Raw genomic sequence first — 26,355 nt, forward strand, 5'->3', positions numbered from 1 at the left:
CGCTGAGGTTCAGGCAAGAGGAGCCGTTGCAATCCCCCTCTGCCTCGGCATCACTGAGCAGGGAAGCTCAGAGCACACATCAGAGACCTCCTGATAGACGCGGAGCCCCAGAGAAGAGGCTGCTCTTTATCTGCTCAAAGTTAAGGCCTGCATCTGCTCTCAATTAGCAGGCAATTAGGGGAGTTGAAAACAAACCTGTTTACATTGGCTATGAAGTCTAAAATAATTTGTGAGATGTCAGGGCAGGATATTAAGATGTTAATGATCTTGTTTCTGTACTTTGTTGCGCGCGCCGTAGGGTCGCACCTTCCTTCCGCGGCTCCGCGCACAGCTTGGCTTCTGGGAGGGAGAGAAACCCCAGAGGCTGCTTGGGATGGGAGGAGAAGTTCTGTTTACAAATAATACCTGAGGACAAGAGCCTTTCTTCAACTTCACTGAAAAAAAATTAAGGGGAGATGTTCATTTGTAATTGTGATTTAACGCCATGTCATGGATTACAGCCTTCAGAGGTTTCAACCACAATTCCCATTGTGAAGGCCCAGGCTGTAACCTCCTGTCAGTGTTAGAAATGGTGACTGAAAAGACCCAAAAAAGGCTGTTTGCAACCCTTTGCTGGGCTTATTCCCCCAGCTCTCCCTCCACAAAAGCCCACTGATGTAGGTGACTGTGGCACAAGGAGGTTGTTCGTCCCACTGAGACATCTAAGGACAACTGCAACCTCTGAGCTTCAACCTCACATTTGAGATAGGGTTCTGCTTATTTCTTATTATAGTGTCACTTCCTTACAAATATCTATTTACACCATTAATCTACATATCTATTTACACCATTAACATACAATCTACATATCTATTTACACCATTAACTCTTCCAGAAGAAAGTTTTCACCACTGACCTCTCATTTCAGCAGCATCACCAGGGCGAGGTTGCTTAATGTTCAACTTCTTGGCTTCACTCGGGTCATTTCTGGGCAGCCACATGAAAAAAGGTTTGCACAAACATTTATTCTCCTTGGGCAGAAGGATGAAAAGCAGCATCAGCGTCCTTTGTTTCTGAAATCACAGAATTTGTTTCCATCAGCACAATACAATACAAGAACAGTGGAATTGATGAGGAAAGTGCAGAAACACCTGCCTGGAATGTGCATTTTGTACCTTATTTAATACAATCAGTACATTCTTACTGGCTGCCCACATTAATTCTGTCAAACTTGCAGTGGGGCTTATTGCCATATTGACCTTATATGACACAGTCATCACATCTATCTTTCAGCCACCAAAAAAAAATAAATTCTAGTAAATAATCCACTCCAAGTTGACAAAATTAAATTTTTACTGTTCCCACTAATGACCCCTGTTACCGTAATTATTTATGTCATGTAAACAGAGCTCTGAGCTCAACCTGCCCTCAACAATTCAAAAAGCCAGAGAACAAAAAGTGCACCACAGGTGCCACTGTGCCCTCTTGTGTTCTCCTTTGGGCCATCTCTTCTCTTGTCCTCTTGGCTTTTTTCACCGTGCAATATGGAGCCAGCTCTAATAAGAGCCAGGTGCTCAAGCTTCCAGGCTACAAAATAGCTTTAATTACAGTATTAATAGAATTCTGCTAAATGAGAAAAAAAATCCCAAATAGGTCAGTATTTGTGGTTATATTTTTCAATGTCCTGGTGCTTGTTTTCTTTCCAATTTTTTTGTTTCTTCCTGGTATTTATAATGCCTAAGAGACATTCCAGAGGCCAAAATAGAGGTGATCTGATCTTCACATGATATTCCTAACTTTCCACAAGAAAAAATAGCAGGAGGAGATCAGATCTACATTACACCAGCCCCAGAGGTACACCCTTGAGTCTTGACCTCCTTAGATGAAAAGCAGAAGAGCTCAGTATTATTAGTATTTATTGTTATTATCTTAATTGCTACTATTATTAAGCAGCCCAAGAAATATATTAATATAAATAACATAAACACAGACATTTGAAACATGAATTCAAGCACAAAGACACATCCTATTTACCAAATATTAAACTACATTTCTTTAATACTTTCCATGAACAACTCTTGCAGATGCATACTGCATGAGTCAGTCAATACTAAAGGTTAGGATGAATGTGGACAGTATGGGAATGCCAGCTGAGCTCTTTAGTGGATACTTATTAAAAGACTGAAAAAAAGGGGGCTTTGTTAAAATAAAAATAATATTATATTAATGTAGATTCTGTCATTATCATTCAGATCAAGACAGTTCAAAAGTTGAGAAGATCAAACTGTTGCTGGTTCATTGGTGTAGGGAGCCTCTCCTGCAGCAGGGGGAGAGGGAGCCATAAGCTGACAACTCTGTTCCATGAAGCTTGGAAAGACTTTTGTTCTTCAGGGTGCTGGAAAGAAAACTTTTCCAGAACTTTCCCGTCAGGAGAATCATGGCCATGGGCATCACAGCTCTCCTGACTGTGCTCCCCTCCTGCAGCCCCACTATGGGGTGCCAGCAGTGATCCCCCCTCCACAGCTTCTTCATCCCAGCCAAGCAAACCCACACCTCAGCATCCACTGGCCAAATCATGTCCCTTCTGCTGCTTCCAGCCCTCTCACCACCAAAAAACCTGGGCAGGCACCAAACCCACTGTAAGGAACCTGGCCTTGTGGAAGGCATCAAGAGGTCATGGACATATTTTATGAAAAATCTTTTTGCTAAGATCTTTTCTCCTGAGAGGCTGAGAGGCCTCAGAAATGAAATGTAAACAATAATTATCTGCTTCTGTGGAATGCAATAAGTACATCTTTGATTAGTCTCATGTAGTTGTTTTTAATTAATGGCCAATCACAATCCAGCTGTCTCAGACTCTCTGGTCAGTCACAAGATTTTAATATCATTCCATCCTTGCTGGCCTTCTGATGAAATCTTTTCTTTTATTCTTTAGTATAGTTTTAATATATCATTTTCTTTTAATATAATATGTATAATAAAATAATAAATCAGCCTTCTGAAACATGGAGTCAAGATTCTCATCTCTTCCCATGTCAGAGTTGCCTGCAAATTCAACAAGAGGGTAGCAAGAGATGGTCTTTGAGATCCCTTCCAGCCCAAAGCTTTCCACGATTCTGTGATTCAGCTGGTGACCATGCAACGAGCTCAACACTTTCACTCCCAGCTCTATTGACTCCTCAGTACCCAGAGTAGTAAAACATGTTTTTGTCAGTAAACTGCAGTGCTGTGACTCAGCCCCTGACACACAGGGTGCAGTCACCATGTGTACAGTAACACGGTGCCATATTTAGAGTTTCTGACCATAACCACACTTGCAAAAAACTGCATTAGATCAGCAGCCAGTTTCCCGGACTCCCACTCCTTGTTTCTGACTTCAGGAATTCAGATTATTTGTCTTGTACCAAATAAAGTTGCTTGGGAGATAAAACAGTAAGAAGAAAAAAACAGAGGGGCCTAACAATAAGCTTTAATCTGTTCTGTCTTGAATAGATAATGCTTATAGAGGAAAACAGCAGATAGTAAAGACACAAAAAATGTAGCAAATTGAAACCTAACATGAAAATAAACCTTTCCCCTTGATTTTCATTTTTAAACCTTGAATGTTATCCTTAGCAGCACATAAGTAGTTTGCAGAAATAGTGTTCAATCCTCATTAACTATATTTGTCCTCTTTAATGCTGCCTGTAAATATCATCACATATTTACAGAGCAGGAGACCCACAGAGGAAGGTGCCTGAGTTTGCACTGTGGCTACTGCTGCTTTCTGCACTCAGCTCCCAAGAGGGAATGCTGCAGCTGGCTGAGTTCAAGATATTTTTCCCATAAAGAGCAGGTTTGCTGCAGTGTAAAGACTCCCTTACTTAGTTTTCTTTTTGTTGGCTTTTTTCTTTTTTTGTTTTGAGGGTTTTTTCTTTGTTTTGTTGTTTTTGTTTTTTTTTTTAATAACTTCAGGTATTGCTCATAGGGTGAAAAAAGTCAAGAGACTCAATCACACAGGATGTTTTGGGATTAGAGAGGATCAGAAGCTCATGCTTTCATTGCAAGAGAGAGTGTTTAACAGTGAGACCAGATGAGATCAAAGATACCTGTCCTGGGAAAAGAAAGGCAGATAAACATTGTCACTTAGAGAAGGTGATGAGTGCTGGGAGAGGGGATCAGGACATATCAGATAACTCTGACCTGGGTGCCAAAACATCCCCTGTCTGCAAGGAAAGGGAGGCCTGTACAGGTGTATTTATTATTTTGTCTACACTTGTTTCTTTCCCATGCTGTTTCAGAGAGAATCACCTGCACACAGCTGCTCCCAGGGATTGCAGGGATAACACCTGCGGGCTTGGGAGTCTAAGAAAAAATCAAGGACTTCAAGTACAAAAGGTCACGGCCGGCGCTGTGGTTTTAGGGCAGCTGCACCACAGAGCTTCCCTGCCTCCAGAACACTGCCAGGCACTGAAGGAGAGAGTGTTCCACAGCTGGCAGCTGGCACAGAGGCCAGGGGAAATCCAGAGTCTGGAGAGCTGCCCTGGAGAGCAAACTGAAGCCTTTCCAGTGTCCACTCACTGTCCATTGTCGTGGGCAGAGGGCACAGCACTGGCACACCCCAGTCAGTGCAGTACTGAGTGACCTCTGCATAGCAGAAACTAAGACAAAACTGGGCTGGAAAACTGTTCAGCATATTCTTTTCTTTATTTTTTAGTCATTCTTTCAATGAATATACACAGCCTCTGTGATGATGGGGTTTTGTTATATGTTTTCTTTTTTTTTTTTTCATTTTTATAGAAATATTTAACAGAATGGTTTGTGTTGGAAGGGACCTTAAAGATTGTTTTGTCACCCTGTAGATCAGGTTGCTCCAAGCCCCATCCAGCCTGGCCTTGGACAATTCCAGGGATGGAGCAGCCACAGCTTCTCTGGGCACCCTGTGCCAGGGCCTCAGCACCCTCACATGGGAGAACTGTTTCCTAACATTTGATCTAAATCTCTCCTTCTAAGTTCAAACCATTGTCCCTTGAAAACAAAAGATAACTGTAAAAATGGTCATAAAGGAAATTGGCTTTTGACCTGTTTGGATTTGTTTGAGTGCTGAGTTTTGAAGAATCCTTTTCTATCAATAGCACTAATAGATCCTACTGACCTGATTCCTTTGGGTCCATTTCCAGGGTAGTGAGGCATTTGTGTCCAGCTATCCAACTGAGACTGAAACAAGAAAAAAATCAGAATTGTGATAATTAAGACACTTAGCAGACCCTGGAAATCCTTTAGGTGGGCTCTGTCTCCTTTCCACCCTTTTCTCCCCTACAGAAAGCCCAGAGCAGTTCTGGGTCACCCGCCAGCTCTCTGGAGGCTGGCAGCTCCAGGAGAGGGGGCTGGCTGGCTCTGCTCTCTCTGTTTATTTTCTGGGAAGTCAGGCCTGGTCAAGTGGAATGAATCTTGTGTTCATTTTAAGAAAGTTTATATTTGACTCTGGTAGGGCTGGGGAGGAGGTGAATGATAGGAAGAGGAGGGAAGGACCAGAGACCTTGTGGGGCTGCCCCCACAACACCACAGGCAGCCCCATGGCCAAGGCAGCAGGAAAAAGAAGCAAAGCACCAAAATCAAACACGCCTGTTGTTGTTTTTTCTTTCTTCAAAGCTGAGAGATGACTCTAAATCTAAATCCAGCTCTCACTCCACAACTGACCTTGTACCTCATGAAAAAATGTAAACTAAATCCTCTACTTTTAAAAATCTTCTAAATTTTGGAAAAAAACCCACTTCCTAACACTGCAGCACAACCTGACTCATCCTACAGCAACAATCTCTTTTTGCTACCCACACCTTGTGGAACTCAAAGTCTCATCTGCCACTGCTGCCTGCAAGACATAGCAAGAGGATGCTTTTTTTCATGCAGTTCTTGGAGCAATTCTGCTGGGACAAGGCACAGAGTAAAAGTGGAGAAAGGAGGTGAACTAACCTGGACTTTTACACGAGATTTGCACAGTTGCATGAAGCACTTTTAACATTTTTTAGGCTACATCCTCAAAGCAGGATAACAGAAAGAGTTGATGCAAATCCGTGGCTTTGCATCTTTTGCAGGGCATCATTCCCTGCCCAGGATCTGTGTGGAGGGAGTGTCAGCAATCCTGCCTTGGCTGCTCACAGAGGAAGCAGTAAATGGAGATGCTCTGTGCAGACTCTGTGTTCCCCATGCGGTGTAACCAAAACCAGTTCCTGCAATTCTCTGCAATAATATAGAAGGTTTGCTGGCTGCTTCTCCCATCTGTCTCTTGTGGGTATAGACTCCTGGCCTCTGAGGAAACCAAGAATGACATCCTACGAGATTTATAATCACAGGGATTTATAAAATACAGCGTTGTTGTTATGTGCCTTGAAGTGAAAGGGGAAAATAAATAAATAAACGACATGGGCGTCGCCACTGGAAAAAATAAATAAAAATCTGATCTCAATCAACCAACCACATTTACTACTCTGCATCCATGGCCAGGCTCGCTGCATAAACCACCCCTGTCAGCCCTTCATTCTTTCCAATACTTCTTAGAGCATCCATCTTCTTCAACACAACATCCCTGATTTCAAAAGCCAGACACAAATTAATTCCGGGAATCCTACGGCGGGGAGACATTAAAACCCATTTAGAGGTTTCTGTGGAAGGCTCTCTCTGAGCCTATTTCAGGCAGCTCAGCCCCGGCGTGGCTCGCTGGAGCCAGCCTGGAGGAGCAGGAGGTCACAGGTCTGCAGTGGATGCAGGGACACGCCAGCACCAAGGGGATGTCTCTGTGAAGGCTGGGAGGAGGACACTGGGCAAATCTCTGTTGTAGGGAATTAAATATTCCCTTTCCCCTTTCCTTTCCTCTCCTCTCCTTTCCTTTCCTTTCCTTTCCTTTCCTTTCCTTTCCTTTCCTTTCCTTTCCTTTCCTTTCCTTTCCTTTCCTTTCCTTTCCTTTCCTTTCCTTTCCTTTCCTTTCCTTTCCTTTCCTTTCCTTTCCTTTCCTTTCCTTTCCTTTCCTTTCCTTTCCTTTCCTTTCCTTTCCTTTCCTTTCCTTTCCTTTCCTTTCCTTTCCTTTCCTTTCCTCTCCCTCTCCCCCTTGTCCTTCTCCTTCTCCTTCTCCTTCTCCTTCTCCTTCTCCTTCTCCTTCTCCTTCTCCTTCTCCTTCTCCTTCTCCTTCTCCTTCTCCTTCTCCTCCTCCTTCATTCTAAGCCAAGGCATTCAGTCTCACAGATTTCATTTGCAGGGATCAGCAGCCTTCAAGTTTTCTGCTACAGCTCTCCATGACTAGGATAAAGAAATGCGCTAAAAAAGAGAGAGGGAGTTGAGCCTCTGTGTAGAAGAAATGTGTCTAACACATCTTCTGAGGTTTGAAGAAAGAGGCTTCTGTAGATTTGGAGGGTTAAATTACCCCTCAGGGTTAGGAAGCATCTCTCCTTCCAGTGTTTATTATTAAGTATCTCACTGGTTCTCCTTTCAAATGTCTGTGTTGAGATGTGCCAATGGCCCATGGAGGACAAGGACAGGGACCTGTCCCCTGGCTCACCTGGCTGCAGTCAGGAGGGTCCATGGGTCAAACATCAGCTGCACTTTAGCTGCTGGCACAGAGCATTGCAGCACATTTTCTTCTCTCTAGCTCATAAAAATCCTGCATTTTGTCAATAACCCCACCTATTTTTATATTAATTTTATGGGGACTTTTTTTTTCCGGGTATTGTCAAACCTTGCTTCAGACAATCCATGGGTAAAATAAACATTTCCTGAAGATACATTTCCTTCCTTTGTGCTTCAGAAGAGGAAGAACACCTTGTCCTAAGCGGATATGGTGAAAGGTTTGGGTTGTTTCAGGGAATTGACCATCATTAGGAGCTAAGCTCATACTTTCATTTGTGACCTCCCTGGTATTTTTAAGAGCAGACAAGAGCACTCAGTGTCATGTCCACCTTTTAGAACTGGTGATCAATACTCAATAATTGCCTCAGAACTCCCTGGATCCACATCGGCAGTGGATGTTGGTGAACATCCCCCATCTTCAGCAAGGACCAACCCAAAATCCAGCCCTGCTGACTCCCCCAGCACTGGGCTATGTTTGATTATATTGGTTTACATCCCTTCAGGAGCTACAAGCTGAAGCCAAAGTGGTTCAGTTGGCACTCAGGGATAACAGCTGGTGAGAAAAAGAATAAGTTGCTGTGTTGCCATTGACATCTCCTCACACCAACAGCCAGGATTTGGGATGAAGGTGGCAAAACTCCCCAGATATTCAGAAACAAGAAACAAAGCCTATTACAGCCTTCTGGGGGAGCCATTCTAACCAAAAAGACACAAAAGAAAATCTGAAAAAGGACATGAAAACTTATATTCAGGGGAGACTAGTTCTTACCAGTATTTCTCCTCCAACTATTTATATGATATTGCCGTTTATATGGTATTTGTAGTGACAGGACAAAAGGGAATGGTTTTTAAACCAAAAGAGAGTAGGTTTAGATTAGATATTTTGAAGAAATTCTTCCCTGTGAGGGTTGTGAGGCCCTGGCCCAGGGTGCCCAGAGCAGCTGTGGCTGCTCCATCCCTGGAAGTGCCCAAGGCCAGGCTGGAAAGGGCTTGGAGCAACCTGGGACAGTGGAAGGTGTCCCTGCCCCAGGGGGTGGAATGAGATGATTTTTAAGGTCTCTTCCAGCCCAAATTTTTCTGTGGTTCTCTAATACTTCTGCATTGTGGGAGTCAGCAAAGTGAGATGGCAAAGCCAGTGCAACACACTGATATTTTCAGTCCAGACAACAGAAGAGACTTTTTTTTACAGGTAGAGATGGACAAAAGAGTATTATTTAGAACCCCTGGGGGCCTAAGATTCAGACAGTTCATTTTTGTTGTTTTTAGAGTTCCACTACTACTTTGTGTTAGTCAAAGGACAAGACTTGTTCTTGCCTATTATAGAGACCTATAGCTCGCCTTTGGCAATCCCACTTTGGCTGGTTGCACCTCAGTTTCCAAACTATCTCAGGAGAACAAAGAGAGCTATCTGCCTCCTTACACACCTGGGGCCAAATGTTTTCTGCCCAAAACAGACAGGAACTGGTATTGGAAATCTGCCTTAGACACACACCATGCTTGAGAAGACAGGCTCAAAAGCAACATTTCAGGGAACAGAAACTAAATGCAAAGGAACAGAAACTAAATTCCTTGAAAGATCTATAAGGAAAAAAAACACAACAGACACATTAATAATTTAGCAAAACTCAGATGTCCATTAATGGCCACTTAGACAGGGTTTTGGCAGGATATCCTCTTTACTGTGCCACTCTTGTATCCCTGCAACTGCCCATTTTGCTTTGGTGTGTTTGTGAGTCATTTCTGCTCCTGTCAATGAGCTGAGGCTCTGCAGCTCCCCAGCTCGTTATGGCCACTCCTTACTACCATTCCAGCTCCAAAAGCCAGCACCCAAAAAGCCTTCCATGGACCACTGAACAACAAAATCAAGTTATCACCCCTGGGATGAAAGAAACTGTGGCAGATATTGGTTTTTTTCAGCTGTAAATCAGTGAAGCCTCATTTGACTAAAATGTGGGATCAGATCCTTGTCTCTGATCCCCAGCAAAGTTTTGTAAGGTGACAGAGACCAGAATGTGGCCAAGGAACACAGAGAGCTTGGAGAAGTCATATTCCATGCTCTTGGGTGCCGCCTGCAGGCTTTGGAACTTCAGGTTCCAAACCCACATTGATTGTAGTCTCTCATGGAATAAAAAGGGGGCTCATGGCATTAAAATTCTAGAGAAATCAAGGATTGGAAATACGAAGTTTTTGAATCAGTTTTGAGTAAGCAGAAGCTGAGATGGGCATTTTATTCTAACAATGAGTTTTCACAATGATTTAAACCTCAAAAATAAAATTTAATAAATAAGCCAGAGAGCCATAAACTTAAGGAGATCAGCCTGGGAGGAAACATATCCAGGAATACCCCCAGATGCTGCTCTCTCTAACACAACATTTTGCTTCGATGAGGCCTCACTGACTTTCAGCCACCTTGGAGGCTATTCATTCCAGTCCCAAAAGGTAGACGACATACAGACTCAGAGAATTGCTGCTATTTTCAAACTCCATTTTCCTTTTTTTCCATTCATTTTTGTAATGCTTCATGCCCCAGGACTCCAGAATTCCAGAGGCTCTGGCCTCAGCGTCCAGAGACAGCCTGGTCAGAGCTGTGACAGCAGAGCAGGACAGCAATGTGCCAGCTGCTCACACAGATTGGAGCTACCTGCCCACAGATTGGGGCTCTCCTGGAGGTCTGGCATCCCTGGTGCCTTCCTGCACCCCTTTGTTCTCTGGCTTTTCCAGCAGCCCTCAGGGCAGTTTCCCAAAAGGCCCAGCATTTGTTCTGGCAGCCATCCATATTTTGCTTCCTCGCAGCCCTCTGGGTCTGAGGCTGCTGCTGTCTCCCCTCCTGCTCCTGTCCCACCACTTCCTCCCCACGTCCCGTGCCTGAGGTGGGACTCAGCTCGTAATGACCCAGTTAAACAAACACAGGTTATTTGTTTACGGAGCACATTGCGCTCTCCGGGCCCAAAACAGCTCAGAGGGGATGTGGGGGCCCCTCCTTGGGTAAGGAAAAGTGGTTTGTGATCCTCAGCAGCCTGAGCAGGGCTGGGGATGTGGGATTTGCCCTGGGGTTGTGTGTGCAGGGGCTGCAGGGCATGGCAGAGCCCCCAGGAGTGCCACAGGGGATCCAGCAGGGACACACAGGGTGAGGGGAGCCCCTTGCCTGGCCCTTTGTCTGCTCTGGAACAGGTGGTGAGTGGGAGGGAAAACAAAAGGGGAAGGAGTCAAAACAATTTAAACAGAGGAAAAAATAATTTGCCTTTTCTGATGATCTCAGACCCAGCCAGCGTTGGATCCTGGCTGTTTTGACCTGTGATATCAGTGGCCATTACACTTACCTTTCAAATTCCCATTTTCTTACAAAAACAGAGAATTGCCCTACCAGCCTTCCCCTAGAAATACACACCCATTTCTAAAAAGAACAGTAGATTTTTTCAAAATAGTTCCATAATGTCTTTCATGTTTTTGCCATTTTGATTGAAACTGAAAATACTGATTTGGTTTTAAAATTTATACAATCATAATAAAGTCTGAAAGTTACTGGTTTACTGGTTGTTTGAGTTTTTTAAACTTTATAACTGGGAGTTATATGTCTTGTATAAATATAAAAGAAAAATGAAAATAATAAGAAGAGGGAAAAGGAAAAATCAACAAGAAATACAGAAGTAGTAGGTCTGTAAAAAGACTATATTAATTTTAAATATTTTTTCTCCAGAAAAATGAAACCTTTTGCTACTCTAAGAATTTTTCATGGAAATTGCTGCATTGTCCACCCGACTATACTCATCTTAAAAAAAATTGTACTTCAAGAATACATTTTAACCATCACTCATAAAATACAGTCTTTTCTCCTTTTCAGTGCTTTCTCTCATATGTCAAGACTCTGCCAGAAGTTCAAGGCCCTTCTCACTGAAGAAGAAAAAAGGGAATGAGGCAGAAGCGAGAGCGAGTGAGATTGAAAAAGGAGGAGAGAGAACAGCCCTGACACAGCAGAACTGGGAACAGTTCTGTGTCCTGCTGAAAATCTCCAGCAGGAGCCACTGAAATCCATCAGTGCCTGTCCAGCTGGGGTTTGGGGACACACGGACAGACACACGGACAGCAGCACAGCAGAGCTGCCAGGGATGCTGGGCCCAGCATTGGGAAGGTGCAGGGAACAAAACCAGCAGCAGGCACCCCATGGGTGCAGCCCTGAGAGGGGCCAGGAGCACCTATGGATTTATCAATCCCAGGGCTGGGCAAGGGAAAAGGGAGAGGGGATGTCCAATTTCCTGGCAATTGCCAATTAGCTGTTAGATTTTAATAGGGTGATATGGGTGATATGTCTTTTCTGCTTTGGGCTGAAGCTTATCTCTTGCTGCTTCTTCTTCTAGGGAAAAAAAAAAAAAAAACCTAGCCAAAACTCTCTAAAACATGACCATTCTTCTTATTAGGAGATTTTTCTTCTGAAGGAGGAAGAACAAGACCTAGAATGGTTTAGGGAAAGCATCATGATTTCTTTTCTCATTTTACAGAAATCCTGGAACCTGAGTGTGAATTTCCATGTGAGAATGTGTGGGAGCAAAGAACATGGATTAATAGTCTATCCTGATAGAGTATTTTTTCATTCAGAGGATCCCAGTGGAATCTCCACCACCACTAACACTAATTTTACTGGAGGGCTATGAGACCACAGCGAGTAAATAGGCAAGACACCGAAAAACAAAGTCCAAGGAACCAAACAATGCCAAGAACTCCAGTGGAGGGGATCTCAGTGGATCTGGTCAAGCCTGGTCTTCTGTTTCATTTGAAATCAGCAGGAAAAATCTGGTGTGGGAGAGGATCAAATCTATTTCTCTGTCTCCAGCTTCTACTAAAAATCTGGTATGGGAAAGGATCATATCTATTTTCTCTGTTTCCAGCCTCTCCTGACTATCCTGATGCAATGCAACTTGAAGGCCTCCAAGACCCGTACTGTTCCTTCAGCCACTTGGCTTGTTCTCTGGTGTTTGTATTCTGGAGTCCCAGCAGCAGCAAAAACAGCTGCCAACATCCTGGGAATATCTGCCTTGGAATCTCAACTACTGTGTGAAGCTGCTGCTCTTCAGTTTGAGATTTGTGTTTGCAAAGGAAATCTGTCCAACAACAACATTGAGAGAGGAAAAAAGGAGGAAAAAGGGCTTTATATAACAGAATTAACAGGGCTGTTGCAATAGTAACGTGAAGTTAACAGGCAACTTTTCCTCCTCCTTCTCTGTCCCCACCCCAATCTCCTCCTCTAACAGCAGTTTAATTTGTTTTTGTTTCCAAGCTTCTTTTACTGGCCACTCACACAGCCCCGCACCCTTTGTCTAATTTGGATCTCGAACTTCCATGCAACAGACTCTTGCTGTAACTGTAAATCTTTTTATGGCCCTTCTGCCTCTGAACTGTAAAAGCAATGCCACTGTAAGCTGCCTAAATGGGTCGTAAATCCACTTAGTGCACTGAATGAGGAAAAAAAAAAGATTTTAAGGGAAAGAAGGAGAAAAAAAAGACAAACTAAGGTGGCTGGAGGGACATGGGGAAAAAAAACCCAAGAGTGAACTTGCTAAATGGAACCAAAATAACAGGAGTCAAAGGGAAAATATGAACATTGAGGTGGGGGAAGGATGAAATAATGCATCTTGGTGGTAAAAACAAACGGCTTCTGCAGGGTTGTGCAGTTCATTAACACCCAGGATTTACGGGATGATGTTGGTTGCCCTCTCCACTCCTGTTGATCTCGGAGCACCAGGAGGCTCTGCCAGCCTGCTGGCACCTAATAGACTCTTTTTCCACTGGGTGGTCCAGGGACTGGTATCTGGGTCTAATTCCAACTCTTTTGCACTGCCTTACTTCCAGGTTTAGCCGTGGCTCTGCTTCTCAGCTTATTCCATTCTGTAAATGGGAGATAAAGATATTTCCCTTGTTTGCAAACTGTTTTGAGAGCTGCTTAAATGCCACCAAGGAAGGGGCAGAACCAATTCCTGCGGCAGTCAATAGCAACAGTTTAATTTGTTTCTGTCGAAGCAGAGCTAGCCCAAAATGGGCCACCTTTGTCTGTGTAATTTATTGCATTTATCACCATGGTATCTGAGCTCTAAGTGTATTATCCAAATTCCACTGAATTCACTGAGTGTCTTTCCACTGCTTTCAATAAGTTTTGGATTTGACCCCAAAGTCACAAAAAAACCCAAACCTGAGGAATATGTCAAAAGAATGTAAGTGGGTGTGAGTTGAAATTGAGGAGTTTGGAGACAGGAATATGCAGAACAGTAGCTATTTAAAGACCCAGCTCGCTACTGAGTGTTCCCTTTTAATAGGGTTATATAAATACATTCCTGTCTCAATACATGTGGAAAAACAGGCAGCGAGGTGAGACTCTGCTGCTTTATTTCTTATGGGAAATATTGTGCATAGCTAAACTCCCACTTCCCCTTTCTTCACCCACCACCCAGAGTCCCCTCAGCAGCTGTGTGCAGTGCGAGGAGGCACAGCCAGCAGCCCTGAGAGAGTTAAAAACTTCACAGCTCTGCCCTTAAAATAAAGGCCCTGTTTTCACTGCATTCTCACCTTGCCTTACAGACTTGATCTGAGTTTTGGCACTCAACATGTCAGAATGGGAGGGGAGACTGGTTATGCCTTTTATTATTATTATTATTTTATTGGTCTGCTTCTTTGCAAGGAGAAGAGGAGGGGAAAAATGTTCTTGCTTGGCTCTCTGTGAAGAGAAATGAATTTCAGTACAGCTCCCCAGGCCTGGTGTGTCCCCCACTGAAAGCAAGTGCCCAGGTGGGCATCAGTTGGCATCTCAATTCCCATTCTCAGGACAAAAAGCCAGGATAAAAGAGAACCGAGAGGAGAAGCCTCTCTTTTTTCCCACTGACTGATAGCTCAGATACTATAACTTAAAGGAATACTATTAAAATGATGGAAACCTTCGACTATGAAAGGTGGAGACTGCACCTGGATAGTAATTACGTTTCAAAGGAAATCCATCTGGTGTTTTATTGCTTATTTTCTCCATGCATTATGTGTACAAGGAATATACAAGGGCTGGGATATTTCATATGGGGAGATTTCCAAAAACAATGTTTTTTGGAAATCTCCCGATTTTCTCTTTCAGGCCAATAAGCTACACAGAGTTTTACACTATTATGTCAATTAAGGGTAACAATTGGAATATTCTCTTTTTTAAAACCCTTCCTAACATCACTGGCACAGCTCCTTGGAGCAGGCAAACTCCATCAAGCTCTGAGGAGTTCACAAACAGAAAACGTAATGAACTCCTCAGTGCCTGGAAAGTTTTACAACTACAGCTGGAGTCAAGGGAATTTAATTTTTGCCATCACCAGGGCTGGAGGAATCTGCTGCCCTGAGGACTGCACCCTGTCTGCATGAGGGCAGAGGGACACAGATGTCCCAGGGTGCAGCACTGGGAATCCTTTGGCCAGGTGAGAACCAGTCCCAAGAAGAAGACTGTTCATGTTTAAATAACACCAAGCTAGAGCTGGACTGGGCTTGTCTGCTTGCAAACCCTGCCTATATGTTTCAAAGAGCGTATTTTAAAAAGAAAATCTATATAAAGTCTATCAGTCTTTAAACACCCAAAGAATGCAGCAACAGTCTTAAAATAAAATCACATACAGGCAGAACGACCTGATGACAAGACAAACTCTCCTTCACTGCCAGCTCAAGTGATTTTGTTAATTCCTCTGAATATATTACCGGTCTCAGGATGACTGATGCTTTCATTACCACCTTGGCCTCAGCCATTAGGTGATTGTCATGAATCTCAACTTTCATTTTCAAAGTTTTAGCTGTCACTATTTGAATAAATAATGAAAACAAAACTGAGAGGGGAAAAAATGTAAGGTAAACCCAACAGAAAAACAGAAGACAATTAAAAATTATTATTATATTAAATATTTCTTACTTATCTTGAACTTTTAATGATGATGTTTGATGGCTAGAATAGAGGTTACTGGCTAGCTGACAACAGCAATGTTACTGTAAATGAAACCCATGCAACAGAATTTGGCTATAACCCATAGTTGCTTTAAATTTGTGCAACCTCTAGTACAGAACTAGGAAACAGTCACAGATTTAATTTACTTTTCACTTCTGATGCACTCTGCATAGTGTGGGGGATATGGTTTTGGCAAGGAGTTTGCATTTATTAGCACGTATAAATATACCAAGAATGTTTGGTCTTGCTGTTAAAGCTCAGATCTAGAAGACAGGAATATGTCAGAAGCTGAGTGTCATTTTTAAAAGCAAGCTTCAGAGCCATCCATGTATTTCTGTTTAAATACTTCACAAGTAAACCAACTGCACTCAAAAGAGTTGAGAAGGCAGAAATTAGACATAACTTGAAATAGTTTTTAAAAAAAATTCATTATTTCTAATATTTGGAAAACTGATTCACAATTTCTAAATAGTTGGAATTGCAAATACTGCTGTTAACTGTTTGTCATTGTTTCACATAACACCCAGGTGCAAGGACAGATTTCTGTCTCCCTAACTAAATTGGAGAGAGAAGATTTATTGAAATAATGTGCAGAGCCCCACTCCAGCAGGGCAGGTTCAATAGCAGATGCTGACACTGGGTGTCCCTGCCCATTCCTGTGTGACATCCCTGCAGGCATTACAAGGCCGAGCATCCCAGGGCACTCTGAAGTGTTGGGGAGGATTCAGGTGAGGGATTTTGCTGTGAACCTTCCTGTGTGACCCTGGCACAGACCAGCCCAGGTCCCTTGGGAGAAGGGTAACATCACACTGGAGACAGCAACATGGCAAGAGATACTAAAATATTCTCATTTCTGAAGTTATCAGAAAGCTGTTTAGAAGTGTTACAGTTCAGAGAAGCCCTTTTATTCTTCCTTAAGCAGGTTAAAAACCAAAAGAGATTTGGATGAAGATTTGTGCCTAGCTCTGAACTGCCTCTATTTCTGCTTGCTTTGTTTTACTCCTCTGGTCAATGTTTAGGATGAGAACAATTTATTTTGGGGTCAGCCTCAGCTTTCTTGTTCATGCCAGTTTATTTTGGACCAGATTGCTAAATCCATTTACATCCACACAGAGCATACTCACAATATTAAAGGGAAGAAGCTTCCTCTCAGCCTGAGGAGAACCTGCTGCCCACGAGCTCCTTCTCCTCTGGACCACAACCTTTGACTCCTCCTGTGGGGCAGAAGGGAGAAATGCAATCAGGTGCAGAATTCCAACACCTCTCTCCGGGCTGCCAGACATCCAATTTCCAAGCAACCATTGGAAAATCTGTGTGGAATTTAATTTTTAATACAAAGCAAACAAGGAACAGGAAAAGCCAGGGGTAAACTCATGCCGTGTGTTACTCCTGCTCTGAGGCTTTCCAGGTGCTCTCCTCTGCACAGAGCAGGAGCTGTGGGGAGCTTCAGCATGCTTGGGGTGCTCTTACATTTTATTTTTATTATTTTAACTAAGAAATTAGCTGCTCGGTCCATTTGAGGAGGGTACAGCTTTGAGACAGATGTGGAAATAATCTGAAAACATGAGGGTCAGGCAGTGGAACACTTCCAAGATTATATGAAACATTAGGCAAGTGAACGGAGAACATTTCTTTTCCCACCCCAATACTGGATTTCTCAGGCTTATCTTCATATCTGCATTATAACTGACCACTAATTGTGTTTCCCTCTGTATTTTTTTAGGCAGATCAAAAAAGTTCCAACCTAGACCCTCCCCTTTCATACCAAAGAGTTGTTTTTTTCCACCTCTGGCACCAGCTGAGCAGCCAGGGGCTGGCTGCAATGCCACAGACACTGATGGACTGCAGGGACACGCTGCAAGCCCATGGACCTCTGGAAATGAAGATGAAATGAGGCTCCGTTGTGTGCAGCACATTGATAAGATTTTGGCCCCCATTTCAGTGTGACCCAATAGGTTTAAATTGCTTCATTTCTCAGCCAGCCAAGAGCAAATGGGTGGTAGATGTGATATGGCTGTTCACTGGAAATCACCCTTGATTGATTTACCTTCTCCTCCTCGGCAGTGCATGGGCTCAGTGTGTGGCTGGGGCACATAAATTACAGAGGAAAAACCTTTTGTGGTTGTGTATAGTCTATATATGTTGTCACCCCATCAGAGGAGAAGCTTTTATGAAGTATTAGCTCTAAGTGTATACAGAATAGAAATGATAATTTTTATTTGCTTGTCAGAAGCTAAATCACATTTCAAAGTAATTTTTGTGCGTTAAAATCAAGTAGAACTAAGTAACTTTGATTATTTTTTTTAGTTAAAGAAACAACCAGAAAATGCTGCTCCTGCTTATAAAAAACAAGAGAATTTTTAGGAGATTTTTTGTTTGTTTTTTGAAAACTAATAAGACTTGTGAACTTCAAAAGTTTTCAGTTTTCATTTTAAAAATTTCAAAAATTTGGTGTTTGCTTTTTCCTTTTTGAAAGAAGATACAAAGATGTTTCATTTTAATGTGTTTGCAGGAAAAAAAAAAGAAAAAAAAGAAAAGAAATTCCTACCAGCCCTGTTACATTCTTATTTCTGGGGGCTGAGTAACAAGAGATTGGAGAACTACTCCTAAAACTCATATTGGTGATTTAAACACTTCACTGTGATTGGAACACTGCCCTAATTCCAGACTGCAATACTCACACTGCCACCCCCTAGGATCGAGAACAGTCTCCTCAACCCAGATTTAAAAAAATTGGGATTAAAATCAGGGAATAAAGACAAAGGCCTGCCCATTTTCCCCAACCAAAGCACACCTGCCATAAATCACGGAGCATTACCATCACAGCCTTTGGTAATTAATAATTACTAGCAAAAATTCCATCATTCATATCACTTTGGTGATAGAAGAAGGGAAATTGATATATTTTAACCATAAATTATTACTAATCCAATGCAATATGAACTTCTGTAGCATAAAGACCATCCTGGCAAACCACTTCATATTCCACTGTTCATATCACTCTGGCAATAGAAGAAGGGAAATTGATATATTTTATCTATAAGTTATTACTCATCCAATGCAATATGAACTTCTGCAGCATAAAGACCATCCAGGCAAACCACTTCCAGTCAGGCAGGATCCCAACCAAGGCCTGCCCATTTTCCCCAACCAAAGCACACCTGCCATAAATCCCAGACCATTACCATCACAACCTTTGGTAATTAATAGTTAATAGCAAAAAATTAATAGCAAAAATTCCACTGTTCATAGCACCTAGGTGATAGAAGAAGGGATATTGATATATTTTAACCATAAATTATTACCCATCCAATGCAATATGAACTTCTGCAGCACAAAGACCATCCTGGCAAACCACTGCCAGAAATCCCTGCCATTCTCCCAAGATCCCAACCAAGGCTGCCCATTTTCCCCAAGAAAAGCTCTGCCCTGAGCAAAGCACACCTGCCATAAATCCCAGAGCATTAACATCACAACATTTAATAATTAATAGTTACTAGCAAAAAATCCACCATTCATTTCACTTTGGTGATAGAAGAAGGGAAACTGATATATTTTAACCATAAATAATTACTCATCCAATGTAATATGTGGTCCTGCAGCATAAAAGCTATCCTGGCAAACCACTGCCCTTCTCCCAGGATCCCAACCAAGGCCTGCCCATTTTCCCCCACCAAAGTCCTGCCCTGAGCAAAGCACACCTGCCATAAATCCCAGAGCATTACCATCTCTCAGCACCAACTGGTAATCCTGTGCTCAGGATGATGTATGGGCATTCACCAGCCCCCTCCCCTCCTGCACATGCCCCTTTCCCCTCCCACAGGCATTTTTATGTCTCCAGTGTCTCAGGCAGTGCAGCTCTCTGTCCCAGCTGTGTGACAGGAGCTGGTGGCAGCTGTCCCCTGTGGTGCTGGGGACAGGGGCTGCAGGAGCCAGGGTGTAATTAACGGGACAGTGGAATGGGTTTTGCCTCTCTGATTTCAATTAACCCCTCAACTTTGCAGTGACAAGATCTCATGTTAGTTACCAACTAACTTCAGCAAAATCCAGATGTGATAACTGGTTAATCTCAGGGTACAGGGGGGTTTGACCAGACTCTTCCCAGGTCACTTAATGCTCACCAAAAGGAAAAGGAGTAACTGTAGGGCTGAGGGTTTTATCAGAGCTGGAGTCTGATTTGTTCCCACTTCAAATCAATAATGGGAGAAAAATTCAGTAAAGAGACCCAGAGAGATATATTAATGGCATTAAGGACACAGGCATTCAAAGCTTGCAAAACAGATTAGTGTAAACAGCCAGATAAACAAGAAGAAAGATCTTTGTTCAAGAAAGACAGAGATAAGCACAGAGCTGACATCAGAGAACAAACCAATCTGGCTATGTTAGGAATAGAGCTTCCCATTATTTGCTCATGTATTTTAGAGAGCACTTTTAAAATCAGCACAGAGCTTTAGAGTTTCAATACAAGAGGTTCTTCTAAAATCCTCTATGAACAATAAAGATTTCTAGCCTACAACAAAGCTACAACTAAGAATTAATACGTCTCAAAAGAATGCAAATTTTTTAAATTAAACATTCTTTGCATTGTTCAACCTTTTAAATTGAGATACTGAAGAAAAAAAATCCTGGTTTTGCTGGCCTTTCTTTTCAATATAATTTTGTCACTTAAATTGTTGACCTTCTTTGGTTATTGGAATAGATTTAGTTCTGCTATCACTAATAGGGCTGCAATGGCCAGAGGATAAACTGTTATCACTTTGCCTATTGGCTTAAATTAATTTGTTCTTAATATTTAAGCAGTTATAAATGAGAAACTAATCTGAATTTATGATAGCAGACTGTGCATTTTCATGTGGTTGCAGTTACAGCAGCAGGTATGAGAGACACACAAAAGTGTTGAAGCAAAACCAAGGGTTACAGTGCAAAAAAGATTATAAATACCAGAAACTGTGACCAGACACAGAACATCTCAAGCAGATGTATTATCCCATAAGCAATTTCAAGCAAATTTGAAAATAAAATCAGTGTTGATGACTGGATAATAAATCTCAAATACATTAATAAAAATGTAAGTTTAAAAAGAAAAAAAATGCAAAAATATTAAAAATTTATTTTAAAAAATCCCCTGATTGAACAGAGCAGACTATTGTCAACCACTACTAGGACTTGGCTGTGCAGTTCTTCATAGCTTAAATACCACAATTCATCAAATTAATTGCAAGCCTGCAAATTCCTTATTCATAGCATTAAATAACTGCATCTATTAAATAACTTCTTGCAATGAAAATCTCATTGCCTGGCCTGAGATCACGGTGTGTTTTTATCCTAATGGATTTAAAGCACCTACAGCAAACAAGAGCCAAAAGTCAAAGCAAAATAGAACACTTTCAATATGTAAGAAAATTCTTTCAGACACTTGAAGATGCCCATGTCAGAGCAGATTTCAGCTCCTTACACATTCCCAGCCCTATTAATAAAAGCTCAAATCCCAGTGAAAGAAGCATCTGGCTCTTCTCCCCTAATCAATAACATTCAGGAAAAGTCCCTTCTTCCAGCAGCAGCATAAATTACCAGATATATGCAAATAGACTTGCTAATGTTAATTGCCAGGGCTGATTGGTGATTAATTTTTTGATTATGATCAATCATTCCACAGGAATTTTAATAAGACATTCCAGGCAATCTGCAAATTGATAATAATTAGGGATCCCAACCGGTAACGCATCCACAGCCAAGTAAAACACATCCCTGTGATTGAGCAAAAGACAGGCTCCAGCTTGGGAGAAGAGAAAAGGAATGATCAAAAGCTCCAGAGCCTGCTGGGACAATGGTGTCATGTCTAACAAGAAGTTCCTTTTTTGCCATTTTTTAGGCAGGGTGGGCTTTGGGTCCTCTAGCACAACTGGCCACCTTCTTCGTGCGCCTCATGTGGCCAGAAATTAATGGGAGGTTCAGTTGTGTGACAATACCTTGGAAATATCACCTCAATTTGCAGATTTCCAGCTGGGAAAATAAACACAGGATTCCAAAAAAAACAGCCAAAAAATCTCAGAGCAGTCCTGCCAGACCTGCAGGGAACATGCCTAAAGGAAGGACACAATTAGATTTTTAGTCCCTAAAAATTAAAAAAAGGGCCAAACAGGAGTTCATACAGTATCTTTTTTTTCTTTCTTTCTAGCACACAGCAGGCAGCAGCACTAAATTTTTAGCAGCAAGAGAAATGTTTTCCTTGTGTGACACTTGTTTGTGAACTTTATGGTGAAAGTTCAGACATTGCTGTAAATACAACAGCTCAAAATCCAACGTGATTAATAATATTTCCTTTTAAAAGGAATTTTCCAGCAAACATAAATGTCCTCCTACAACACAATCAACCCAAACACTATTGTTGTGTACAAACCAGAAAGTGCAAGTGACTGGAAGAGGACATGAAGTTTTCTAAACTTTTAGAGCAAATGTTTGACTGCTCTGTGTTCAAATTGGGCACACAGACCTTGACACCTGCAAAGAGGAGCTTAAAAGGCATCACCTGCCTTCAAAAATGAGTGAAATGCAAGTGAGAGATGTAGAGGAGAGTAAATTAAGGGCACAATATATCTCAGCACTGCCCTGTCATGTTCAACTGATACTCAAAGCTTTTGAAATTTCTGTCTCCGTGGCCTAATTCTGATTTGCACAAAATACTCCTCTTTAAGTGTCAAGAATGGCATAAAGGAGTGTGAATATAAATGAAAATAAATCCCTGAGGTCTACAATTCTTTCTGTTCTTTCCCTGCTGCCAAATGGACCCTTTTATGATGAGGTCCCATGTATTTGCTCTTTTATTTGAAGAGCTTGCAGTTAGTACAGTGTAAGTAGCTCAGCTTTTGCTTTTATTAAAAGGCAGAGTAGGATTAGCCCCAACTTTTATGTTAAATTTTCTGACACAAGTTAATTTTCAGTTGAATCTTATTTTTTCCCAGGAAATATCTTCTTCCTGAATAAGTCAAATTTTCATCAAGACACCAAAACATGGTTTTTACAAAGTGCAGTTTTAAGTGAAGCTTTTAAACAAATAGGGAAATATTTTCTTTTTTTCCCAACAGTTTCAATAGGAAAATAAATGCCAAGCAGTACAGAAGTGTGTGCTTGCTGTCTTTCTCATATAGCAAATAAGAAATGCTTTCAAGCAACACATATTGCTGTGGGGTTTAACTACAAAATTATTTTTATCGAGGTGTTTTTAAAATCTTGGCTCCATTCTTTCCTTAATCTTCTAATTTCTAGCCAGTTTCAAGAATTTTAGGCACTTATAAAGGGAATTTACTGGTCACAGCCAGCACAGATAAACACAAGGAGTAAACACGAGCATGTACCAAAGGAATTTACCTTAGACAAACCCAGCCCAATTCTTTTCCAGAATAGTCAGGAACAATTCCACCGTTAAATTGATATATTTGATAAACATATTAGGCCCTTAATTTTTAAATCAACATTCCACTAATTTTTTTTTTTTTTAATTCTGCATATTTTCTTAAACCAAATAAATTAAAAAATGTTTAAGTTCCCTGTTCAGCTGGGGTTCCTCACTGCTCCCTTTATAAATCTCTCTCAGGAAAACTGAAATGCTGACATGTTCCTTGGATTTGGTCTGTCATTCTTCTCCAGCTCCTCGCACTTGTACAATTCACAAGGTCACGAGTACAAAATGTGCTTGTTAACTTACACAAGAATAAAGCTGTCAGATGGGCTGAGGACTCCTTGTGTACCAGTTTGGTGAAATATGATTATCCAAGCTGTAAAATGGATAAACCTATTAAATTAATAAATCTGCTGCCCTGAAGACTACGACTAATGTCGTTGCCTTACCTACAAGGCACCCTTTCTTAAATTAATACTTGATAAAGGAGTAAATCTTTTAAAGACACACACTAAAGCTTTGCATTGAAGAGTTATCTTTTGTGTTACAAACTGTAAGTACTTTTTACTGCAATGGATGTAAGTGAGAGGAAATGAATTCCAGGGGAAAAAAAAAAAGGAGCCTTAGAAAATGTTATTACCCAGCTAACGCTGTGGGCTGCTTCTTATCTGTACACAACTAATCACATCCCTGTTTCTTTTTTTATTCTAATGTGTGAGTGGATTTTACTGCTCATGAAAGTGAAGGATAATTAGTAGGGTAGTGGATAAAGTGGAAGGCCACTGCTTTATCAAAGGCAGATTGGGTCAGCTACACATAGGCAAAAGAAATCATGATTCTCTTCTTTCAGCTGCTTTGATTTATTACTCTCAAGGTCCAACAATGAAGTTTCACATCAGGGGAGAGAGAAAGAAAAAGAGTTTCAAAGGGTTCATCCTTCTTGACTTCTTAGAAAGCCTTTAGCATATTGTGTTTGTTAGGGCCCAATATCACTGTTCTTTATGATTATTAATAGTCTATTACACAGACAACCTCAGAGAAACAGAAAACCACTCTACAAGGCACCCACCAAATATAGGCCAAGACAAAATATCTGTCACTGAGATTTTACAGTCTAAAATAAAAACCTTAAAAACTGGAAGGGAAATGAGCACACACATACAAAGGAGCTGCTTTAAGATCACATAGCAACCAAGCAGCAAAAATATGGAACAGAAAACAGATTCCCTGATCCACCCCAGGACCCACTGATAAACTTGTACTGCAATAATGTTAAAAATGAGACAAAAATAAAATCTCAGTGCATCCAAAGGCATCCAACATGTTGCTCCAAACTCAAAAGTGAATTTGTAAAAGGAAACAGGAAATGAAAACTAAAGAGGGTTGACATGATTACGGGGTGTTAATAAGAAAAGACATAAGCCAGGGGCCTTGATGTACAACTAGACAACAAGAGGTTACGTTTGGAGTCAGGGCTATGCTAATTTGCAAACTTGGGTCCATTTCATTAAGTGAGCTGAGAGACAGGCTGTCTCAGTCCAGCAGAGAGGGATCTCATTATCCATGTAGGGAGCAAGAGATAAGAATCTTTTAATAATTGCTGGGAAGTTTTTTTTTTTTTTATGATGATATGGAATGCCAATTTATGCCTCTCCACTCAATGTGGATAAAAACCAGCCTCCTTCACAGTTCAAACCAGCCCCCCCCGGCTGTGGCCATTAGGACAGGGAGGGAAAACAGAGACTCATACAGAGCTTGCCCGGGAGACCAATGCTGCAAAACTCCATTAAATGCACTTCATATTGGGAACATGTTTGTTTATGGTGCTTGGAATACTTTGCCAAGGCTTTTTACTTAATTTTTAATGGCTGTAGGACTTAGGAACAAATCCAAACCTCAGTGCAGCCAATGGGCAGGACTGCTACTGACAACTGGCCTTTGGATCAAACCCTTTACTCACTCCTTCTCAAGGAATGGCTCTGAATTGACACTTTTGGAAAAAGTTGAAAAGCTTATATTACTTTGGCAAAAGCATTGTTTGCAGTGCTTTCCCTTTGTCCCTCTCTCCAAAACACAACCATGGCAGCCCTGAGAAAGGAGCTTTCTGGCAGGCAGAGGTTTGTGCAGCTACTCCCTTCCCTGCTATGAGTCTTCTGCCCACTTCAGGCTGAGCACAGCGCAGATTTTGTGATAGGGACAAGTTTAGCCTATGAGGGACTGATTTTGAGAGACTTGTGCCTTTTACAGGACAGCACCAAGCACAGTTCTGACCAACTCTAAAAGCATTTGTGCAAAAAAACAGGGGTAAAGTTAGACAAGGTGGCATGCTCATGTTTTACTACATAGTATATGCTAAAATCTGAAATACTGACACAAAACAGAACAAAATCACACAAATAGCATTAAACCTTTAAGAGTAAACTTTTCCCTCTGCACAAACTTGCACTGCAAGGAAAGGAGGAAGCTGAGCTGTTCCCACAGCCAAATCTGTTCATTTGCTGAAGTCCCTGGGTTGGACTGCACATTAGTGTTGGAAAACACTGTCCAGGGAACTCTGAAGCTGTGCTTATCTCTAAAGCTGGCTGCAGGATTTGTTTTTATGCACTGGGTCAAGCTAAGGGCTACGTAAAACTTATCTATCTCCTCAGCAGGAACTAAATTATAAGGCTCTCTTTAGCTGACCTTGCCTCTCTTCCCAGTTTCTGGCTGTTCATGACCCATCTTTAATTTCCCTCATGCCCATTTGCTATTGGAAGTCATTTGGCCAAAATCTTAAAATCTTTTGTGAAAGGCATTGCCAGACTTCACTTAGATATGACTAGAGACAGGAGGATTGACAAAAAGAAAACTGATTTTTTTTAATAAAAATTTCACGTTCTGGGTCCTTAATTTGATGGGAACAATGTAAGAATCACCTATTCTTATGTTGTTCCCATCATCATCATCGTCATCATTATTATTATTATTATTATTATTATTTATTCACAGATACTCACCCAGGATGACAACAGTGCCTTCTGCAAGCATGTAATGGTATTTACATTTAAGGAAAAAAGAGAAGGAAGTGCTAGTTTAAGTGTGCTCCCAAGGACAAGGTTAGTCCAGGGAAACCCAGACATCTGGAGAGAGGAGCAGAGGCAGCAGTGGCTCAGCAGGGCACACATTTCTCCCTGGAGAGTGTGTGGCTGCCCTGGCACAGCTCTCAAGACATGCCAAGCCACCAGAAAGTGTCCCATGCCAACCCTCAGATTGATGCTGCAGCACAGCCCCTCCTCTTCCTCACAGCTGGAAGAAGAGTATGAGATTTACACACTGAGAGCATCTTCTCACAGCATCACTGATGGGCCTGATGCAAACTGCTTTTAAGCAGCTGCTGTTCAGTCCTCTAAACCAACAGTGCCCACCAGCAGTGTCCCATCCCTCAGGG

General features: G+C 41.8%; 2 long non-coding RNA genes across 3 annotated transcripts; both read right to left on the reverse strand.

The window, feature by feature from the left end:
• Positions 1 to 235: 235 nt before the first annotated feature.
• Positions 236 to 5,177, reverse strand: LOC135456419 (uncharacterized). The gene is made up of 3 exons (XR_010442536.1): positions 5,114 to 5,177; positions 896 to 1,052; positions 236 to 434 (listed from the first exon to the last, which is right to left on the reverse strand). It is a non-coding gene; the product is annotated as an uncharacterized LOC135456419 (long non-coding RNA).
• Positions 5,178 to 13,162: 7,985 nt separating this feature from the next.
• Positions 13,163 to 19,158, reverse strand: LOC135456420 (uncharacterized). 2 transcript variants are annotated; one of them, XR_010442537.1, is made up of 4 exons: positions 19,104 to 19,158; positions 16,654 to 16,743; positions 14,134 to 14,281; positions 13,163 to 13,458 (listed from the first exon to the last, which is right to left on the reverse strand). It is a non-coding gene; the product is annotated as an uncharacterized LOC135456420 (long non-coding RNA). The 2 variants fall into 2 exon arrangements; XR_010442538.1 differs by lacking the exon at positions 14,134 to 14,281.
• Positions 19,159 to 26,355: the final 7,197 nt, after the last annotated feature.

Source organism: Zonotrichia leucophrys, chromosome 20, assembly GCF_028769735.1.
Source record: "Zonotrichia leucophrys gambelii isolate GWCS_2022_RI chromosome 20, RI_Zleu_2.0, whole genome shotgun sequence".
Taxonomy (NCBI): Eukaryota; Metazoa; Chordata; class Aves; order Passeriformes; family Passerellidae; genus Zonotrichia; species Zonotrichia leucophrys.